This window comes from Vulpes vulpes, chromosome 15, assembly GCF_048418805.1.
Source record: "Vulpes vulpes isolate BD-2025 chromosome 15, VulVul3, whole genome shotgun sequence".
Lineage (NCBI taxonomy): Eukaryota > Metazoa > Chordata > Mammalia > Carnivora > Canidae > Vulpes > Vulpes vulpes.
In genome coordinates this window covers 56,090,662-56,114,157 of record NC_132794.1, presented here as the reverse complement: position 1 = coordinate 56,114,157, position 23,496 = coordinate 56,090,662, and the positions used below count along the sequence as shown (strand labels likewise).

At 39.1% G+C, this 23,496-nt stretch overlaps 1 protein-coding gene across 4 annotated transcripts in view; it reads right to left on the bottom strand.

Moving 5' to 3' along the window:
- The window catches only part of USP8 (ubiquitin specific peptidase 8), a 102,206-nt gene that overhangs the window by 53,924 nt on the left and 24,786 nt on the right, over positions 1-23,496 (bottom strand). Inside the window, exons 3-4 of one of the 4 annotated variants that reach the window (XM_072738532.1) lie at positions 20,318-20,476; positions 10,869-11,387 (exon numbers count right to left, since the gene is read on the bottom strand). The gene's annotated coding sequence lies outside the window, so the exon portion shown is untranslated. Of the gene's footprint in view, positions 1-2,850; positions 2,933-10,868; positions 11,388-20,317; positions 20,477-23,496 lie in introns of those variants that run through there. The other 3 variants (XM_072738534.1, XM_025998700.2, XM_072738533.1) reach the window with 3 other exon arrangements.

Here is a 23,496-nt window from a genome sequence, read left to right as displayed (position 1 = left end):
AGTAAGGTTTTAATCCTCAAGTTGGGTGGCATTTTCAAAGGTGATCACATGGTAATCATTTTTTTATACTGCTTTCTAACATATAAAAGAATATAAGTAACATACTTAACGTATTTCATAAAAATTTTATTTTTTTAAAGATTTTATGTATTCATGAGAGACACACATACACAGAGGCAGAGACATAGGCAGAGGGAGAAGTAGGCTCCAGGCAGGGAGCCTGATGTGGGACTCGACCGGATCCTGGGATCACGCCCTAAGCTAAAAGCAGATGCTCAACCGCTGAGCTACCCAGGCGTCCCTTCATAAAAATTTTAAAGAAAACTATTAACTATACTGGCTTCAGCTTGGGTCATGGTCCCAGGATCCTGGGATGGGACCCTGAATCAGACTCCCAGCTCAGTGGGGTGCCTACTTCTCCCTCTACTCCTCCCTCTGCCTATGCTCTTTCTGATAAATAAATAAAATCTTTAAGAAAAATAAAAATTAAAAAAAAATTTTAAAATATACATGGAATATTGGAAGAGCCTCATACATAAAACTTCTGGAATACAGCTAGTTTCCACACAGTGATATGAATGGGACCAAGAGCAGAGCACTAAGGAATAAAGAATTGTAAACATACTGCAAACAACTTAAAAAAAACCAACAACCTGGCAATAAAAAAGAGAATGTTGAGATACACTGGGATGTTGCTCCAGGAACATGATTTCTACTGGATAGAAGAAGCAACAGTTGAGGAGAAATACATACTAAGGTAAAGCACAGTAAGGTCAAGAAACTAACTCTTTGTGAAGGTGTTTAAGGAGATATGTGGTAGAGGCAGGGGACACTGGAGTTGGGACTATTAATGAGGGCCAGAAGACAGTAAGATTAACAGTTACAAGAGCTACTTTTGACTCTTCTGCCCTCAACTAGTTCAGCAAGATCTGAAGCTTACTTCATTGATTGAAAGCCAACATTTGCTCCCGATACAGGCTACCTCTTGAAATGTAATTCCCCAAAAGCCCAACTACTTTTTGATGGTGATACTACCAAGTGTACTAAGAAAGGGACTAAAGCCAGAATTAGGTAGATTAGCCAGGTACCAGTCAGACAGTATCTGTTTTTCCAATTCTATCCTTCATCTGGGTCACAAGAGCTATTGGTATAATCAAAGAATATATGTTCAAAATTCAGAGTCTATTTTGTTGATTCATGACAATTTATGTCATTTTTATCGGCTGGGAAAAAAAATGTATCGGCTGGGAAAAGAAAGCTACTGATTTTAACCTCCTAAAATGAAGGTCTAGAATATATGTTCAGGTGAATCTATTTCTCATGATTACCTTTAAAGCTTGGATCTTTGGAAAACAGGTCATTTAAAAGCTACATATGCTACCTAGGTAACTTAAAATAGTAAAATATTAGCTATCTCAAGGTTAAACTCAAACATTCACATATATCCTGCTGTATAAAAGACATTGTGTTTCCAGGAACTCAAAGATTAGATGTGATCCCCTTACCCAGAAAGTTAAAAAAAACTACTGTGTCGGGATCCCTGGGTGGCGCAGTGGTTTAGCGCCTGCCTTTGGCCCGGGGCGCGATCCTGGAGACCCGAGATCGAATCCCATGTCGGGCTCCCGGTGCATGGAGCCTGCTTCTCCCTCTGCCTATGTCCCTGCCTCTCTCTCTCTGTGTGTGATTATCATAAAAAAAAAAAAAAAAAACTACTGTGAAAGAAAAAGTTGTAAGCAGTGGTAATAAAACACAGTAAGGTAGCCAACTATAAAGAGTTACAAATAATGTACAATAAGAAAAATTAAGAAGGAAGATTAAGTATGACCAGAGGGTTCTTGGAAAAGACAGAATTTATGTTAATCTTGATAGAAGGCTTTTGGTAGAGAAGAGGTACTGTATGAGGGGGAAAAAAAGAAAGTAAAGAACATCTTTGGGAACTAGGCAATACAGACAAAAAACAAGGATCTACTAGACAGAAAAGATTGAAAAAATAGCCTGGGAACAAAAAATAGAAGGCCTTGAATGTCACAATAAAGCACTTACTTTGTTTTCTAAAGGTAATAGAGAGCCATAAGGTTCTGAAGAGGGTTATATGATCCAAACTGACAACACTACAGAGTTAGACTTTAAGAGATGAGATAAAGAAGACACCAGCAATCTATGATAATGATCCTAAGGAAAGATGATGAAGGTCAGAACTAGGGCAGAAGAGATGGAATGGAGGAGGCAGACACAAGAGACGCTGAAAAGTAGAGGACTTAGCTAACGATTAGACACATGGAGGGAAAGTATAGGGATGATTATCATGACAAAGTTTATATTGATGGTTTCTGAAAGACTATGCTTTTTAAGAGTTAATTTTTCTATCATTAGTGGATTTTTTAAGATTTAATTTTTATTTATTTTTTAAAAATTTATTTATTTATTTGAGAGAGAGAGCGAGCACACACACTAGCAGGGGAGTGGGGGAGGCGGGTGGGGGGACAAGCAGACTCCAGGCTGAGCATGGAGCCCAACCAGGGCTTGATCTCACAGCTAAGATTGTGACCTAAGCCCAAATCAAGAGTTGGATATTCAACTGACTGAGCCACCCAGATGCCCCTAAGATTTTATTCTTAAGTAATCTCTATATCTAGCGTGAGGCTCAATCTGACAACCCCGATATCCAGAGCAGCATGTTCTACTGACTTGAGCCAGCCAGGCACCTTTGTCCTTATGTAATTTTGAGACTAGCTGAAATAAATAAAATTTTCTCGATAATGTCATCAAAGTACCACAGTGTTTTCATTTTAATTCACAAAATTATAGAAGTTACTGTCAAATAAGATGCTTGGTGTTAAAAATACTTACAGCATTGCCTTAATTGCCATTTCAGCTTCTACAATCACAGATTTCTGCAGAAGTCAAAGTACGGTGTAAAGAGTATTTTTCCCTAATCAAATGAGAAAGCAAAGAAGGATATACATGCAATTTAAATCTATGTGAAATTTAATGTGTTAAATTCTTGAGAAGTCATTCTGCTGCATATAGCCTTTTAAGAGATCTCAAGAGACTGACATAAAATAAATTAAGGCCAGTATGACTGAATGAATTCACAATTTATTTTGGCTACAACAGTAAAAACAGGGAAAAGAGCAGCAGCAGTTTTTTGTTGTTACAATAATCCCACTGATACTTATAAAAGAATGTTTAATAAGTACAGAACTCAATTTGTAGAATCTACTTGTTTAGATCTAGCACTAAATATAACATATAACCTATTAAACTATGTCATGCTTCAAAAAGGATTGTAATTAAAATAAATAACACAAAAAAGTATAAGTGAGAAAAATTAAAGTTCTTCTAAGAAATTAATTTTCTTAAGATGTGTAAATCTGATAAGATGAAATACTTAAGCTTTAGTGACACAGCAATGCTCCAGAAGTGAAATCTAGACAGTATTGACAATAAGTTAACAATGGGGGGGATGGCATAGTATTCTCCCATTCTCTTCATGACATCCTTCTGATTCTTCTAAAGAGAAAGAGTAGAGATAGATAGTCTTCCATGGAGTGAAGACTAAAAAGTAAAAAGGTAAAGACTGAGGTCTGTGATCATTCAAACTGGTCCTGGTATCTTAACTAGGGCTTCACACCAGACACTGCCTGGGTCCTTGGCAATGCTGAAAGGAAAGCAAAGTTGTCTCTGTTGGGAATCTATCATCTCACTCCACTTGTGCCCTTCAGACAGCAACAGCACTCATTATATCTTCTGACTACCTTAAATTTCATATAATCTGTTCTATAATCATTCTAGTTTAAATGCCACAGACAAGCAAGTATTCATGATATGTTTTAAAGTAATCCTTAAGTATTAAGAAGGCTTGACCCTTTCAAGAATTAGTCACTCCTAAAACTTCTGGTATTTCTGAGCATCTACATGTCTAGCATTGAGCTAATAACTCTGTGAGAGCAGTGTTTTGTTTTGTTTTTTTTAAGATTTATTTATTTGAGAGAGGGAAGGAGGGGCAGATAGAGAGGAAGAGAGAGAATCCCAAGCTGACTCTCCACTGAGCACAGAGCCAATGTGGGGCTCAATCCCACCACCCTGAGGATCATGACCTGAGCTGAAATCAAGAGTTGCATGCTTAACTGACTGAGCTACCTAAGTGCCCTGAGGGCAGTGTTTTCAAATCCATGAAAAGGTCACCAAAAAAAAAAAAAAAAAAAAAAAAGAAGAGAAAATATCAGAGCATGCCACATATAGTAAGATTAAATATTGTTTCATGAAACTTTAGTTTTTGGTTGTGTATGTGTATGCATATATCACTGGGTTGAAATGTAAAATGTAGTTCTTACTATAGGTTACAACTAAAAAAGTATAAAAGTTCTGCAGAGCAATGCTACTTCAAGTGTGGTCCACAGACCAATGATAGTTGGGGAACTGTTACCAGTGTGTGATAAAATAAGAAATTTATGACAGAGGTAAATCAGTTAAGATGAACTTTTTATAGTAGCAAGACTTTCTCTGAGAAGAAAGCAGTCCACTGACTTATACTCTGGTTCAAGCTTCGAACCTATAACATAGACTAGCTACTTTGAGTGACACTGCTATAGGGGATAAAGAGATACCACAGGGTTTCTGATCCAAATCTCTTAGTTTAGTTACAAAGATCAAACTAATACTTCTTAAATAATAAGCCAACAATTAATTGCTATACTGTATGTTAATATGTGACTCCAGTCACTGTGAAGTCAAAAGGAGGAGAAAATTTGATGTAGCTTTTTCCAGCCTACAGTGCACTTTCTTTTTGATCCCTCTTCCTTCAAAGATCAACTTAAGTTCCACTTCTTCCATCTTTAATTGTCCCAGTTTTGGGGAGTCCATTTCTTGATCTCAATTGTATAATATGTGTAATCTATGTCATTACTATACATATAATATAGTATTTTGACCAAATGACAATTATAACTAGATTTTAAGACCTTCATACCTCTTAAGTATGAAGTGCTCATGATGACATGATGAGGCAGACAGAAACTATCCCAAAAGATAAGATTTAGCTATGATTAAGTGAGAAAGGAGGGCATTCCAGAAAAGGAAATCAATAAGAGCAAAGACACAAAATGAAGTAGTATGAGAAGACAATGAGAAAAATAAGGAATACTACAGGGATTACAAATCCTTCTCAATTTATGATGGGGGTTATGTCCCAATAAGTCCATCAGAAGTTGAAAATACTGCTCAGTCAAAAATACATGTAATTCACCCAATCTAATAAACATCGTAGCTTAGTCTAGCCTAACTTAAACATGCTCAAAACACTTCATGAGCCAATAGTTGGGCAAAATCATCTATCACAAAGCCTATTTTATAATAAAGTGTTAAACATCTCATGTACTTTATTAAATACTATACTGAAACTGAAAGACAATATTGGAATTGTATCAGTTGTTTACTCCACCATCACAAGCTGACTGGGCACTGTTGCTCACTGCCACTGCCCAGCATCACAAGAGAATATAGTAACACATATTGCTGCCTGGGAAAAGATCAAAATTCAAAATCTTTAGTACAGTTTCTACTGTACTTCATTTTAACAACATTATCATTCTAACAACATTATAAAATTGAAAAATCCTAGGTCAAACCATTTTAAGTTGGAGATCATCAGTACAGGGAAATAATCAATTAGATCAAGGGATAACAAGTACATACATATTTTCTTTACATGTCAATACTCTGACATGCTAGATCCCTAGCACCTACCTCAGTCCTTACAGTCAACACTTAATAACTCTTGGCTAATAACAAACTATATTACTAGGTAGGGAGATGGAGTCCTATTATGGAAGACTTTTGAAGCCATCAAGAATTGTTTATATTTTATTCAGCAGGCAATAAGCCAGTTCTTGAAGGGAAAAATGGTATCTCCAGGCAGGTCAAAGTGGGGATATAAGAAATAGCAACAAGGAATATTCTGGATAAGAATAATTAGCAGACCATTGCAAAAGAGAACATAAAAAGGCAGAAACATTCTTTTGTGACAGAAACCTGAAACAAAATTTTCTCTTGTGTACACACTATACAAAGACTGGTGGTGCTATTAACAACAACAAAAAATACTGCAGTTTAAAAAACTGATCAGCTTACAGCAGCATTCCTCAACCTGAGCACTACTCCTATTTTGAACCAGATAAAACTTTGTTGTAGGAGGCTGCCCTGTACATTGTAGTTAATATTTAGCAGCATCCCTGGTCTCTACTCACTAGATGCCAGTAGTATTCATCTCCCTCAAGCTGTGACAACAAAATGTCTCCAGACACTGCTGAAAACGTCCCCTGGTGGGTAAAATTACTCCCGAATAAGAATCACTGATTTATAGGAAATTTTGAATATGTATGCAAAAAAAGCAACATCTAAAGATGCCCTGATAGAAATGTAAATATGTAATTAGAGATTAGGTCCAAAGAGAGATCAAACAAATATTAAATCAACTATTGAGACATTAATGTTAATTTTGATAATCCCTATTGTTTTGGGAGGTAACAAAGTACTGACACTTAAGTGATATATTTTTTTCTTAAATGATATATTATCCAGGATATGATTTGAAATCATCTGATTTTTTTGACTTTTATGTATGCCTTAAAACTTCTATAATAGTTTTTAAAACACAGACATTATTTATACTAGTAACTAAAATCAAGAGAATGCATCAACAAGGAAATGATATCATTTCTCTACAACTGACAAGACACTTGAAGGGCTTGGTGGGGTGGAAGATGAAGGGGAATGTTCCCAAAAGAGAAAAGAAACAGACCGAAGAAAAACCAAGAAAGTGCAATTATCACGGAAATCATAGACAACTTCAAAGAATTTTAAAAAGTTCTTACAATGTTTTTTTTAAAAAAGAAAAGTAAAACAACTAGTCCTAGTTTTGAAGACTGACCTTATAAACTATCTTCTTCATTTAGAGTACCTATATCTATTCAAGATACAGTATCAAGAGCTATAGGGAATATAAAGAATATACCTTCTGGGGCACCCAGGTGGCTCAGTCAGTTAAGTGTATCATTTGAGCTCAGCTCAGGTCTTTTTATTTATTTATTTATTTATTTATTTATTTATTTATTTATTCACGAGAGACAGAGACAGAGAGAGAGAGAGAGAGAGGCAGAGACACAGGCAGAGGGAGAAGCAGGCTCCATGCAGGAAGCCTGATGTGGGGCTTGATCCTGGGGACTCCAAAGGCAGGCACTAAACCGCTGAGCTACCCAGGGATTCCCCTCAGCTCAAGTCTTGATCTCAGGGTTGTGATTTCAAGCCCTGTGTGTGTAGGGTTCCATGCTGGGTGTGGAGCCTACTTTAAAAAAGAAAAGAAAAGAGAAGAAAAGAAAAAGGAATATACTTCCTAACGAAGTTTCTACCTCTTAAGATGTAGGATAAGTACACAATGTTAATACAAAGCAAAGTACCATCATATAGGTACTACAAACCATGCCAAAATCTATAGCTTTTATTAAGACTATTCCAAGGAAAAAACCAGAAGGGTAACTTTTCCGTAATAGGTGTCTACTTAACATTTATAACCTTAATCCATTTCATATATTCTCTCCCTCTTTGTCTCAATTTTTTAAGCATATGCAAAATAGATGAGTAAAGAACCAGAACACAGTACATAAGAAAAAAAAAAAAAGACATGGTTCTCATTCCTAGCCATACATTAGTATCAGCTACAGAACTACAAAATACTGATGCCCAGAACCCACTTCTAAATAATTAAACCAGAATCTCACAGAATGGGACTTGCACACAGGTATTTTTTTTTGAAAGCTCCTTGGGTAAATTCTAACAAGCAGTCTAGACAGAAATCCATGGACATAAAAAATGGATATAAATATATTACCAGAAGTAGTGAAACAGTATGAAGATGACAATTAGGTTCTAACTGAAATCAACCTTTTAAGTCATATAATTTCCAATCTACCAAAGTTATGAGAAATCATTATCATTTTTAAAATTCTGTAACTGGAAAATTAAAATAAAACCTTCAAGATTCTTAGGCCGATAACCTTTTTTTTTTTTTTTAAGATTTTATTTATTTATTTGAGAGAGAGGGAGAAGCAGACTCCTTGCTGAGCAGAGAGCTGGCTCTGGGGCTTGATCCCAGGACCCTCAGATCAAGACCTGAGCTAGGCTGACACTTAACCAACCAAGCTACCCAGGTGCCCCTAGACCCATAACTTTTTAAAGGACTATTTGTTTTGTAATTGGTATTGCAACGTGTAACAATTTCATTTCACTATATTAGAAAGACATGCAGATTCACATCATTATTTGTATTTTTAAGCTTTATATTACGAAAGCATTGTAGGACTTAGTCTCATTCTCCATTTATTATCACATGACTTTGGGAAAATTCCTTAAATCCTGGACACCACCACTGCCACTCTTCAGTTTACTTTCATCTGTAAAATGGGAACAATTTATCTGCTTCTGCAGAGTTCTCACAGGTATCAAATGAAGAAGCCCACAGAGAAAAATGCTCTTTAAAAAGTATAATGTGCTGTGAAGATACAAAGTATTACGGTTAAAGAAATCAGAAGTGTACCTTATTCTGCATCTACTATTAAATCCAAACATTATAAATACAACTTTATCAATAAACTTACAGTAGTTTAAAGATGGCCACAAATTCTTTGATGTTCTTCTCTCCAAAAAGAACTATCATCTGGTGGGGCAGAGGCCTCTGACTGCCCTAATAGAAAATATTGGAAGTAATCCCATGCTAATTTTCTGGGTCCAAGCAAAAGAGAGAGCTTCCACTCTGTCTCTTCAAATACTTGCTCTTGAAACTCAAATTCATCCTATGAGAAGTCCAAGCCCCATGAAGAGGCCATGAGCAGGTGCTCCAGATAACATCCCCAGCTTCACTCCCAGCCAACATCAACTGCGATCCATGCAAATGAGCCATCTTGAAAGTCCAGCTCAGTTAAGCTTTCAGATGACTCCAACCCTAGTTACCTATCTAACCACAAATGCATGAAACTCTAAGTGAGGCCCAACCAACTGACTCCAGTTAGCCCAGAGAAATATAAAAGACAAAGCATAATAGCTTGTAGCTACTTTTTTAGAGTGATTTTGTTATATAGCAATAGGTAATAGGGACAATAACCAAAAAAAATTTTTTTTTAAATGTTTCCTGGGGCAGCCCCGGTGGCGCAGCGGTTTAGCGCCGCCTGCAGCCCGAGGTGTGATCCTGGAGACCCCGGATCAAGTCCCACATCGGGCTCCTTGCGTGGAGCCTGCTTCTCCCTCTGCCTGTATCTCTGCCTGTGTCTCTCTCTGTGTGTCTTTCATGAATAAATAAATAGAACTTAAAAAAAATTTTTTTCCTTAAGTATTCCAACTTTATTAGCAACTCATACTTGATGGGCACATTTTTTCTTTAATCTCTACAAAAATAACTATCTTCATGTAGAAAAATTCATAATGAAAATATAATGCTAGACATTCTATGGAAAAAATCTGATGTGCTGGTTTTATTTTCCAACTGTCTTACTTTACAAAAGGCATTCATGATCTTTCCCAAAGTGTTCATATTAATAAACAAATAGCCATAATAATTAACAAAGGTCAAGTAAATAGATAAAGATAAATGCTAGAAAGACATCTTTAAAATGTTTTTGTTAGTTGCTCTCAAAGGATACGATACAATCCTACATACTTTTGTGCAATTAATGCATATTTATGGGATTAATAACAAGTTGTGGGGTTTTTTTTGTTTTTGTTTTTTACTATTAGAGGGTTCTTACTATCTAATTTTAAAGATGCACCCAGTGTGTCACAAGAAAATGAATACACATTTCAAGGCAGTCACAGCAATAGGATAAAGGCATAGCACAACCTACACCACCTTTCAGATAAAATGGCCCAGTACTGTAAAGTCATGACAAATTATCCAAATCCATCAGGAAAGACATTCAACAATGAACCTTAAGCAGAATCTGTTGAAATGCAAAATCTGCTTACATAGCAAAGCGGCAGAGCAAGCCTAGATTAGGTACAGTTCCTTAACAACTACCACTTGACATCTGTAATGGCTGCACAAGAAGATATACCAAACTAAAACTGCTTGATTCAGAAACAGTAACATTCCTTTCATCTGAACCCCTCGGGGTGCTTAACAAATATTAAATTCCTTCAGCTAAATATTTTGTTAGTGATTAAATGACTTGCTTCAAGGTCACAGAATGAACTGGAGAAAAGAATTAAACCCTAAAGTGCAGCTTTATGTATAACTGAACATCACTGCGATTGGGTCTGATATTTCCAAGGTGGAGTGGAGGTGAAATTAACTTTTCCCACAGTTCTAGGAGAGGTCACATTTTTAGCAAAGAAAAGCTTTTATTTGGGGAAGTCATGGTTTTAATTGATGAGCGCATAGGTTCTTTAATCTCATACTTGGACTTCTCTAAAACTAAGTTTGACTGGGACGGAAAAGGGGTTGGGAAACCCTCTGAGGGGTTGTATTAAAGGCCTGGGATTGTAGCTCGATAGCAGAAATTTAGAAAACGGAGGCCAGAGGAAGGAGGTCAAAGTCGGGTCTAAGTGTCGTAGAAGAAGGAGGAATGGTCAGTGCCACTTTCTAAGACCGGAAACCCTGAAAAAAAATACACGAAACTCCCTGGACAACCCTAGGCAGACAGCGGGAAGGACTCGAGGTTGGGCCCTTCCTCTGAAAGCCGATTCTATGTTCAGGGTTGTCCCGCCCCTATCCGCGGACAGGACTGTCTCCCGGGTGACCAGCAGCCTGTGAAAGGAAAGGGGTTTCAACGCAGACGGCTTCCCGAGAAACAAAGGCCAGGACCCAGACCCACACTCACCGTGGCGCCGGGAGCGCTTGACTAACGCCGGCCTCCCCTCCAAAGGCCCATCTTCCAGCGACTCGAAGAATTCGCCTTCGCTAGTCCGACGGAAACCAGCCCAGCTCATCCCTTCTTCCCAGTTTGCACTGCGGTGCGACGCGTCGCGTCTTCGACGTCACGGAGGGGAGGGGCTGTGCGCGCGCGCCGGTGACTGCTTCCTCTTCCGCAGTCCTGCTCGAGCTAGGGAGGTGGCAGGGCTGGAGAGGGTGTTTGGGGTGGGCGGCGAGGGCGCGCCCAGGCTGGATTGAGCTTCCGCTAGCCTGCCCGCCCGCCCGCGTCCCCAGCGTCTGTCCGGCCTTGTCCCGCCAGCGTGCTGGGCCTTTGCCGAGGAGGAAGCAGCTTCTGTGCCTCTTCCTACGTATTTTACTCTTCAGATTGGAGATTTGGGACTAGAAAAGGGATTGGGATCCCCTCAAATTCTGGCTAAAAGTTTACCATCCCCCGAAGCTCGCCTCTGGTCAAAGAAGGAACACGGTCCTAAAACACATTATATATACACACACGTTTAACACCAGTTAAAGGCCCGGTCTTTCGAACACAAGAGGCCTGAACTTTCTCACAAGGTGATCTTTGTACTCTCCTAGAGAAGAGTGATTGGATGTTCCAATTCTATGTAAAGTTGCGTGGGTGGAGTTGCTGGCCACGGTCACTAAGTCCCCAGGGACAGTCCAGGTGTCTCATGGGTGGGAAAACAGGGCGGGGAGGTCTAGTAAGTGCCTTCAAGTCAAAGTGTATGTCAGGGGTTCAATATTTGTAAGGAAGAAATATGGTGCTCCACATATAGCAATCGTTTAATGAATGTTAATTTCCTTTCTATTACAATGGAATACCAGCAAAAATATGGTAGCTCTTTTACACCTAAGCTATCCACTGTTTTCCCTAAAGACTTCAGACTGATCTAACATGAAGTGCACTGTATTGCCTAGAACTAGCTAGCCTTAGCACATTTTTCCTAACTAAGAAAACAATTGCATCTCTTTTGAAAATGGATCTTAGGAAAGGAAGTTGGTTGTTGGAATTTATTGTGTGTTTTGCTTTTTTTTTCTGCTGAGCACCTTGATGAATTTAAGTATTAACAAGCAAACAAAAACACCAATCCAGAGCTGAGTCTGGGAGTAGGAACCAAAGACAGGGAGAAGAATGTGAAGTTCTCTGAAGGCCATCTCAGAGGGAGGACACCAGGAATGTGAGGTGACAGGAAAAGAGAAACCATAAGAATGAAATAACCAATGAAAAGAGTCTCTTGGGGCACCTGGGTGGGTCAGTCAGTTAAGCTTCGGCTCAGGTCATAATCCCAGGGTCCTGGGATGGAACCCCTCACTAGGCTCCTTGCTCTGAGGGGAGTCTGCTTCCTCTCCCTCTGCCTCCCTTCTCCCTTCCCCCCCTCCTTTTGCTCTCTCTGTCAAATAAAACCTTAAAAAAGAAAGAAAGAAAGAAAAGAAAGAAAGAAAGAAAGAAAGAAAGAAAGAAAGAAAGAAAGGAAAGAGACTCTTATGGTGGGGTAGCAGAAAGAGATTGATAAATAGGACTCTTTAACATTCACCTAAAGTTATTTTTGTTACTCTAACTGCTCTAGTTCCCCCCATAAGTGAAATTTCCCCCACTTCCTTAAAATGTCAGTCAAATTTGCTTGAGTTTTTCTTCAAAATGAAGGAGAAGTTCCACATGTGATTCAACAGGTGCAGAAGAAAAACCAGGCACAAGATGAGAAGATGATTCCAAAACTGAACTAAGGTGATGAAAGCAGGAAAAAAACAAAACTTTTCTAGGAAAGTCACAGAAACCAGGGGATGGGCTTTGGACTTTTCAGTATTAGCAGATGAGGGTGCTTATGGAGCAGAGTTAGCTTGATGAAACTGTGTTTATTGAATTGAATCATAAACCCTAGCTCTTTTTCACATTTCTGTTGTAACAAACCAAGCAACAGTATCTATGCTACCCAGAATCTAAATAATGAGTCACTAGTTGTTTAGGAGGGATGGCTTGTATTTGGTCATAGCGTTAATTTCTTTGCCATCCAGAATAAGCAGTAGTCCAAAATTTACTGAACCTGGTTCACCTTCCAGCCATTCAACAAGTATTTACTGAATGCATGTTCTATGCCAGACATTGTTTTGGACTTGAGATACAAAATCCCTCCTCAACACAGAGCTGACTTAACATTCTAGTGGAAGAGACATAATAAGCAAATACATATATACCACGTCAAGGGTAAAGGACCAGCAAAGACAGTGGTAGTTTTGATGGGATAGTCAGGGAAGATCTTTCTGATAAATAACATTTCTATAGAACATTAGATTTTCCTTACAGATGTAGTACTCAGAACACAATACTACAATTGATGACATGTGTGGTTTTATCTCAACAAAAGATAGTTTTCAGTCTGTTGACACTATCACAAAATTTTCACCTACTTGACAGAGGTCATCAAAGAGTCACTTAAACTTCTTCAGAATTGTCTCTGCAATTTTGTCATGCTAACATTAATTGGCAAAAAGAAAATCTTATTCAATAGACACAGGAACTGTTGCGCTATAAATGTATTGAATCAAGATCATAGAATCAACACATATGCTTAAGTCTTTTCTGCATTTTTCCAGAAAGCAACTTAATAGTTTTAGCTTAAGGAAGCACCTAATTTAAAGTACATAGTTCTAATTTAAAGTACATAGTACATAGTTCTTTCAAAAATATTTCTGCAATGTATTCATTTATATGCAACTTATTTCATTCATATGATTCTGAACTAATATAAGTCATTTATGGGAGTAAGGGTATGATTTCTGATAGCCTGTTTACTTCCTCCAAATCATAGGTAAATATATAATACCTACACAGTATTTTTCAAACTTTGGCATTATCAAACAACATGTGGCCTGAATAATCACAAAAAAACACACAGTACAGCGATGCCTGGGTGGCTCAGCTGTTGAGCATGTCCCTTCGTCCAGGATGATCCCGGAGTCCTGGGATTGAGTCCCACATCAGGCTCCCCGGAGGGAGCCTGCTTCTCTCTCTGCCTATGTCTCTGCCTGTCTCTCTCTGTGTCTCTCATGCATAAATAAATAAATCTTTAAAACACACACACACACACACACACACACACACACACAGTACAGGCCCCAAACAAAAATTTGGATCCCTCAAATGCACAGGATCCCTCAACCACTCACCAACTCATAGAGAGCTGTGCCTGGGCTGGCACACCTGGATGCACTTTGGGAAATGTTCTGGAAGAAGGATCCTGACTTCCTGCCACCTCGGTATTTACAGAGGAGTAGGGAGGGAGCAGGGATCACATAGTCAATTTGGAAAACTTTGAGCTTTTCTTTTGGGGTTACAACTTTATTGGTTTAAAAAGCAAGCTTTTGACACCAGTTGCCTGAAGAGTTATTGTTATCAATTCTGGTTTCTGCCTGCGGGCCTCACAGCCTCTTTGCTGAGCCAGCTTGTTGCTAGGCTGCAAGAAAATAGTGAGCACCCAAGCACCTGGGTCATCCAGGAGCCAGACTAACCTATCTTTCCTCAAGTTGTGCATTAAAACCAACCTCGAGTTTGCATTCAGGTGGTAAAGACAGGGAGCCATGAATTTGCATTTTAAGATGTCCATGGTGATTCTAATGCTTGTGGTCCTAGACTCCACCTGAAGAAATGTTACTTCACTCAGTCATGAAAAAACATTCTCTTCAATCTGAATTTATTTTTGAAATAGCTGTCTGTGAGAAATTTTGTAGAGGATTTTTGAAATTTTAACTAGATGATGAGATGCTTGATATAGTTACTGGGGAGTTTATAATCTTATCTCTGGAATATTTTAACATTCCAAATCCATCACTATGTCATTCTATAATTTACCAAGTGCAGAGGTATGTTGTCCTAGCCATCTTCAATGGTCTGTTTTGTGATAGAGATGTGTGAAATCAGTTGCCATTGTTCTGGTTGATGTTTCTTCCAATGTCTCCTCTCAGCGATTCATATTAGTCTGTGAACAGGGTAAGTACCTCAGAGGAATATGAAGTACCTCTATAAAGAAGTGAGGGTATTTCAGAATATAATACAGTGAGTGTCTCTGTGTCTTCTTTGTACAGTATATTCATGAATAAAAATGGGATGACTGGATGAGCCTAGGAATGTGATGATTTGGGATAGGGGAAATGCATATTAGATTTTTTCCACTGCTTCACGATTGGACTATGTAGAAAAGATATAGTGGTCAAATGATTATTTTCCTCCTATATAGGATAAATGTGCATAATGTCATTCATAGATTACATAGATAATTTCTAGTGTTACAACTTATGTTTCATCTGATCTTGTAGATGAAAAAAATCCTGTATTTATGTTACAAAAACATTTAACAAATGCCTGGCACATAATAGGTGCTCAATAAATATGTTACCTGACTGCAAAGGTGGCTGGCACCCAGAAGGGAAAATTGAAGACTGGTTTAACACTTTTCTTTAACAGCAAGCCCCCTCTCATTCTCTAATGGGGCCAGTTAACATTTTTGTCAAATTTTCTGTCAAGTACTGTGTGAAAGCAACTCCAAGCCTGCCATTCCAATGAGACATTTCTATACACAAACTATGGAACTGTCGATGGCGCTCTGACTCACTGACATGTATTGCCTTTGAAATAATCTTGCCTTCTTTTCATAGCTTATTTGTTTTCCACAATTAATTTGTTCTTTTGTTTATTAGCAAGACCAGGCTGACAGGTTGTTTTTCTTTTTTTTTTATTTTTTATTTATGATAGTCACAGAGAGAGAGAGAGAGAGGCAGAGACACAGGCGGAGGAAGAAGCAGGCTCCATGCACCAGGAGCCCGATGTGGGATTCGGTCCCGGGTCTCCAGGATCGCGCCCTGGGCCAAAGGCAGGCGCCAAACCGCTGCACCACCCAGGGATCCCCTGACAGGTTGTTTTTAATCTGTCTCCAAATCTCTTCCTTTGACTTCTCATGATATCTGAAATGCCATCATGAAAGAGCAGTCCTTCATATGAAAATGTTACATCCCTGAGAAAAACTTCTCCTAGGATTAGGCTATTATCCGACATCAGACAGCCTTCAACTAACAAGAGATGATTAAACACTGGGTGGGTAAATTTTGATAGGATTTTAAAGGTAAAGATAGGAAGATGGGAGTGTTCTGAGATCCAAGGTTTCAGAAGGAGGGTTTGGGTAGGTGAGAGGTAGCATGAAAGGATCTGAATATGTGAACTCCCTCCTACTAGGGGAGAACACAGGGATGCAAGAGGGGAAAAGTGTTAAAGCTCCCTAGGGTTTGTTTTGTTTTATTTTTGCTTATAACCAATTTATTCAATTTATGATGGGCAAGTTCCTAGAGGAATGCTGATACAAGCTAAATATTCCTGGGTTAGTCCAGAAGCCAATGCTGTACATGAAGACTGGGCATTGAGGTCAAGGAGAGAGCACCAGATTTCAGAGTCAGATCTGGTTGGAGACCCTGCATCCAGGGTGGGCTAATGTCCCAGCATGGAGCCTGTGTCCTGGTGCACCTCAGCGATTGTTGCTTTGTAAGTCATACAGTAGCAAGTGAACACAAATATTATGATATTCTAGGAGCAATGGCCTACAGAGCTCTGTGTTTCTCACTGAGTGCCTTCTTGCTTGTTTTAATTTCTACCTGAACTTCCATCCTTCAGCCACATGCCCTGATGTTGAAAGTCTCTGGTACACAAGAGGAGTGGGGGCAAGGGGTAACTGGGTGATGGACATTAAGGAGGGCACATGATATAGTGATCCCCAGGTATTATGTAAGAGTGATGAATCTTTGACTCCTACCTCTGAAACCTATAATGCATTAATGTTAATTAATTGAATTTAAATAAAATAATTTTTTTCAAAAATCAAAACTAATTTAATACAAACAAGATAAATTTCAGCAACCTCAAAATGAATTTAATAAAAGCAAAATAAATTGTGAAAAAAAAGTCTCTGTACACAACAAAAGTCTCTCAGATGACAACAGTTTTTCCAAAGCAGCACCTTGTGTAGAAAAGTCTATGATGTTGGAGAAAGAATGTTTCTTTGGTTGGCTATCCTCTGTGAAGTCATCCACCCCTGGCCAATGCCTAATTGAAAGCATAATTTAGAAGACAGATTTGGATAGTGGAATGTGGGTAAAAACAGGAAACACACTCCAAAAAACTACAGTCTATGAGGGCTGGGCAGGAAAATGATCAGTTCACAAATAGTCTCACTTGAAGGTTACGTAATAGTTGCTTACACAATCATTAGGAACATATTAGATTCCACAGCTGAAAATCTGCAAATTTCTGGATAAAATTCTTTGTCTATAGGTATGAGATAGAGTGTAACTCAAAACTTCTCTAACCCCCATGAAAAATGCTGAATTGGAAGGGGAGTCTCACCACCTATAGTATTTTTTTTTTTACCACCTATAGTATTTTAAAGGGAATAAAGTTCTGTTAGAAAGTAGACATACAACAACAACAATAACAAAAAAGAAAGTAGACACACAATATTACAAATTTAATTTTGAAGGGCACCTTGAGTTCCATTTGTCACTTTTCTGAATTTATATGTCAGGAACAGACCCAAGGACATTTAACTTTTTGGCAAAGTAGAAACTTTGTCATAGCCATGGTTCTATAAAAATGTTTTAAAGGAGTTATTTTTATTAAAATAATAATGTTTAGCCAGTAATACATAACGATAAGCCAAGTTATTCAGCCCATTCCTCCTTCCAGATCTCCAGATACATAAGCAAATATGTAAACCTCCTACCAATCATCTATGCCCATGTTTCCCCATTGTGGTATTTACTTTTCTTTCTTCAAATACAATTAACATACAGTGTTATATTAGTTTCAGGTATACAATATAGTGATTCAGCACATCTATACATTACTCAGTGCTCATTATGATAAATGTACTCCTAATCCCCTTCACTTGTTTCACCCATCCTCCACCCACCTCTTCTCTGGCAACCACCAGTTTGTTCTCAAATATTTAAGAGCTTGGTTTTTCTGATCTCTCTCTCTCTTTTTTAAAGATTTTATTTATTTATTCATGAGAGACACAGAGAGAGAGGCAGAGACACAGGCAGAGGGAGAAGCAGGCTCTCTGCAAGGAGCCTGATGTGGGACTTGATCCCAGGACCCCCAGGATCATGCCCTAGGCTGAAGGCAGACGCTCAACTGCTGAGCCACCCAGGCATCCATGATGTCTTTTTTTCTTTGTCCATTTGTGTTTTTTCCCTTAAGTTCCACAGATGATTAAAATCATATGGTATTTGTCTTTCTCTGACTGACTTATTTCACTTAGCATTATACCCTCTAGGTTCATCCATGTTGTTGTAAATGGCTGGATTTCATTCTTTCTTATGGCTGAGTAATAGTCCATTGTATACATATACCGTATCCTTATCCATTGTGATGTTTAATTTTATGTATTATCTTGGCTAGATTATGGGTGTTTTAGATTTTATTCACATTTTTAAATTTTTATTTTTGAACAACTTTAATGAAGTATGTATGATTGGCATACAAAAAGTCATACATATTTAATGCATACAGCTTGATGAGTTTGGAGAGAAGTCTACACCTGTGAAACTACCACCACAATCTATTCATAAACATACCCATCACCTCAAAAAATTTTTGTCCTCTTTATTTATTATTATTTTTAAAAAGATTTTAGTTATTTATTCATGAGAGACACAGAGAGAGAGGCAGAGACACAGGCAGAAGCAGAGGGAGAAGCAGGCTCCATGCAGGGAGCCTGATGCAGGACTCGATCCCAAGTCTCCAGGATCATGCCCTGGGCTGAAGGCAAACACTTAACCACTAAATCACCCCAGCATCCCTATTTATTTATTTTTTATTTTTGTCAATGTGTGATAACATTTATAAGATGAACCCTCTTAGCAAAATTTTAAGTATATGCTACAATATTGTTAACTACAGGCTCTATTCTATGCAGTAGATCTCTAGGACCCATTCATCTTCCCTAACGGAAACCTTGTACGTTTTGACTAAAGGAGTACAAGTACCCTGAAGCTTTGTTTCCTCCCTTCCCAAGCCCCTGGTAATCAGCATTTTATTCTCTGCTTCTATGAGTTTGACTATTTTAGATTCTTTTTTTTTTAAGATTTATTTATTTATTCATGAGACACACACACACACACACACACACACACACACACACACACACAGAGGCACAGACACAGGCATAGGGAGAAGCAGGCTCCATGCAGGGAGCCCGACGTGGGACTCGATCCCAGGTCTCCAGGATCAGGCCCTGGGCTGAAGGCAGGCGCTAAACCACAGAGCCACTCAGGCTGCCCTTAGATTCTTTTTTAAAAATATTTTATTTTTTTTATTCATGAGACACGCACACACACACACACACACACAGGCAGGCAGAGACATAGGCAGAGGGAGAGGCAGGCTCCTCAAAGGGAGCCTGCTGTGGGACTAGATCCCAGGACCCCGGGATTATGACCTGAGCCAAAGGCAGGCAGACGTTCAACTACTGAGCCACCCAGGCATACCACTATTTTAGAATCTTTATAGGACTGGTATCATGCAGCATTTGTTCAGATGTGATTAACACTTAGAACCATTTTATTTGAAGTAAAACAGTTTATAATGTGGGTAGGCTTTATCCTATCATTCGAAGGCCTTAAATGCAAGAGCTTGAGGTTCCCCCAAAGAATCTCAAAGGAATCTGCCTCCAGACTGCAGCATAGAAATTCTGCCTGAGTTTTCAGCCTTCAGGCTCAAGACTACAACATCAAATCTATCAAATCTTACCTGAATCTCTAGCCTGTCCACTTGTCCAGTGACTTTTGGATTGCCTGCCCCCACAATTACATGACCCAATTTCTATCTATCTATTTAGCAGATATCTAGCTATCGAATCATCTCCTATTGATTCTGTTTTTCTGGAGGACCCTGATGAATATACTTGTCACCTATACATCATGTCCAAATCCCTTAGCATACTCACCAGGGTCTTCATGAACTGGCTGTCATCAACTTATCCAGCCTCACCTACCGTTTTTATACATCTAACCTTCTGTCCTTTCATATTAACCCCTTGGTCATTCCCAGAGCTTGCCACACTCTTTCATACCTCTACCTTTGCACTATCTGTACACCTAGAAAATTTTTTGTCCCTCAGAGCACAGCTCAAGCTTTATCTTGAACTCTGTGAAGGAGGCCGGCAGAACAAGCCACTTTTTATATGACCCTATTGCACCTCGCACACATGCTGCCTTTAAGCATGACTCATATTTATGGAATTATTTCTTATAAATCTTTTCTCCCCTTTTAAAAATCTTGTTTTGATTTCTAGCATCTAGCATAGAATCTGGCACATGGTAGATAATTGGCAATCAAGAAAAATTTGATTGTGTTACCTGGGTGGATCAGTTGGTTGAGCATCCGACTCTTGGTTTCAGCTCAGATTGTGGTCTCATGGTCATGTGATTGTTGGGCTCTGCACTCAGCAGGGAGTCTGCTGGAGATTCTTTCTCTCTCTCTCCCTCTGTCCCTCCTCCTCAGCTCTCTCTTTCTATCTAAAAATAAATATTTTTTTAAAAGAAAAATTTGATTGACAAGTAAAGCCTCTCCACTTAAGATATTAAATAGCTTCCTAGCATTTTATTTTTTAAAATTTAAATTCAATTAGCCAACATCTATCTAGTATACCACCAGTTTAAGATGCAATGTTCAATATTTCATCAGTTGTGTAAAACACACAGTGCTCATCACATCACGTGCCCTCTTTACTGCCCATCACCCAGTTGCCCATCATTTCAAGATAACCCCTCTCTGGTCTTATCTCCTAGCAGGCTTCCACAACACCTGAATTTGTAGTCATGCTGAACTAGTTGCAGTCCTTTCAACAAGCTTAGCTTCCTTGCATTTACTTCTGTACCCATTGTCCCCCCTCTCCCCACCAGCCCAACCATTTGGCAATTTCTATTGTTCTTTTAATCTTCGTCTCAAGTTTTTTCTCTCCTGTGAACTCTATTCTCATCCTTGCCTTAGTTTTTCCTCCTAGTGTTCCCTTAGCACTGAGTACTTCTACTACTTAGCGTATGACTTGCTTCTTAGTCTATCAATTGCAGAATATAAATCACAGTCTGTCTTTCCCTCCTATTCTGTAACTCTTGGGGACTAATTGTCACCCCGCTGCTGCCACTGTGTTGCACTTGAACTGAATTGGGGGGTAAGGGGGGGTAACCAAGAGTAGAAGGGAGAAAGTGAAGTGATAAAGTTTGGGTGAAGACAATTCCCTTACTATACAGCGTGTCCAAGTCTTGCCTTGGAGGCTGTTACTTGGAAGACGAGATACTTGCCTTAAGAAGTACTCAGCAGGGGCACCTGGGTGTCTCAGTCAGTTGTGTCTGCCTTCAGCACAGGTCATGATCCCAGGGTCCTGGGATCAAGCCCCGCATCAGACTCTCTGATCGGTGGAGAGCCTGCTTTTCCCTCTTCTTCTCCCCTACCCCCTGCTCATGGTCTCTCTCTCTCTCTCTCTCTCATTTGCTATCTCAAATAAATAAATAAATAAAATCTTAAAGGAAAAAAGAAGAAGGAGCACTCAGCAAATGTTGTTTTCCAAAAGTGTTCGTCATCTTGCAATGATCCAGCAAGGTTTGGAAAGTTTCAGCATTTCAGAAACAATTCTCTACTATAAACTAAGTAAACATATATAGAAGGCTATAGAATGTCTTTGAAAGATTTTAGTTTAATCTTGACATGTGGGGAGAAATGAAGGGACTGAAATCATTCTCTCTCTCCTCTGACCACATACCCCTTCTGCTGTTCCTTTCTCCCGCAGGCACTTCTGATTTCATGTGGCCACCAGGTCATTCCCAGCTGACCCAGCCTACCTTCATACTCTCTGCCCCCAGGGCCTTTTCTTTTCATGGACCTTTTAGAATCCACATTCTCCAGCAAAATGAATCTTTGTATCCCAGTCTATTAGCCAGCTGATCTGATGATCTTTATAAAATATTGATGGATGATCCTCTGAAAATCTTCCAAAACATTACCTTTGAATCAGACCTTTCTGCTAATAATTTCTGTGTTTTATCACAAGGCGCATATTCCTCCATTAGAATACAGAAGTGCTCTGGATTGTCTATAAGAGTTTCATAACATTTACTAAAAATGCCTTCAACTTAAATGCATCCCTACCAATTATTTATTGCTACATAATAGTATCTTATACACTCCATGTTTCTTCTTATGCCCTTTGGTGCTCCGGGTAACATCTTCCCTGTAGAAATGGTGTCAAACGGGGCACCAGGGTGGCTCAGTCAGTTAAGCATCTGCCTTTAGCTCAGGTCATGATCCCAGGGTCCTGGGATGGAGCCCCCAGTTGGGTTCCCTGCTCAGCAGGGAGTCTGCTTGAGATTCTCTCCCTCTGTCCCCCTCCCTCCTCACTCATTTTTGCTCTCTCTCTCCAATAAATAAACATTTTTAAAATACGGTCAAACTGAGGAAGTAAACTTTTGGCCAATTGTAAGAGAAAATCTCAAACTTAGAAGACAGAAATCAACTATACTGTGCAACTTGACGTGCATAGGCAGAGAAGCTCTTTCACATTTCTTTCCCTTTTTCCTCTTTCCTCCTTTCTTCTTGCCATTGATTCAACAGGTATATTTTGAGGTCTACAGCAAAGATTTCTTGGATTGTGGCAGAACTGTAATAGAGTAATATTTAAGGGCACAGGCTCTGGAACCAGATGCCTGTTTTTGAATCCTGGCTCTGCCAGCTAGGAGTTATGTGACCTTGGCTAGGCCTTTTCACTTTTCTGTGCTTCACTTTTGTTGTTTGTCAAATGGAAATGATAATAATAGTATCCCCTTCCTGGAGTGGCGTTGAGGATTAAATTATTAATTAACTAAGAAGTACTTAACACATAAGTGCTCCCTGAAAATATTAGCTACTGTTAGCTGCTGCTTAATTCTAGATGACTAATGGGAATTAATTAGGAGTGTAGTGGAGTGGAGCGAGGGAGTAAGGGGAGAGTTTTCTGGATAGAGGGAACATTGTATTTGCAGTCCCTGAGGCAGGAAGGAGGTGCTGGGTATTTAGGGGAATCAGTAGGAGCTAAGAGTGGCTAGAGAGGTGAGCAGTGCCAGATCATTCTGGACCTGGTAGATACTGGATTTAGGATTTAGTTTTTATTCTAAAAGCCATGAGAAGCCTTTTGAGGATTTTAAGCAAGGGATGACATGATCCAATTTGCTTTTATAAAAATAAACTCTGCTGCTGTGAGAGAGAATAGTTGGGAGGCAGGTGAGAGGAAATGTGGGGAGGTCAAGGGGGAATAAACAATACTGTGATACTGAAGACTCAACTGAGCCATGGGGTGGATAATGGAGCCATTCGTTAAGATGGGGACACTAGAAGAGGATCAGGTTGGGGGAAAAAGAGGAGGTCTCAATATTTAACATGCAGATTAGAAGTGGAAAGCAGACCTCCAAAGGGAGTTAGATATTTAGAGAAATTGGATATATGGATCCAGGGCTTAGATATAAAATGTGATGTGGTCTCTCTTAGGTTGACAGACTCAAGGTTG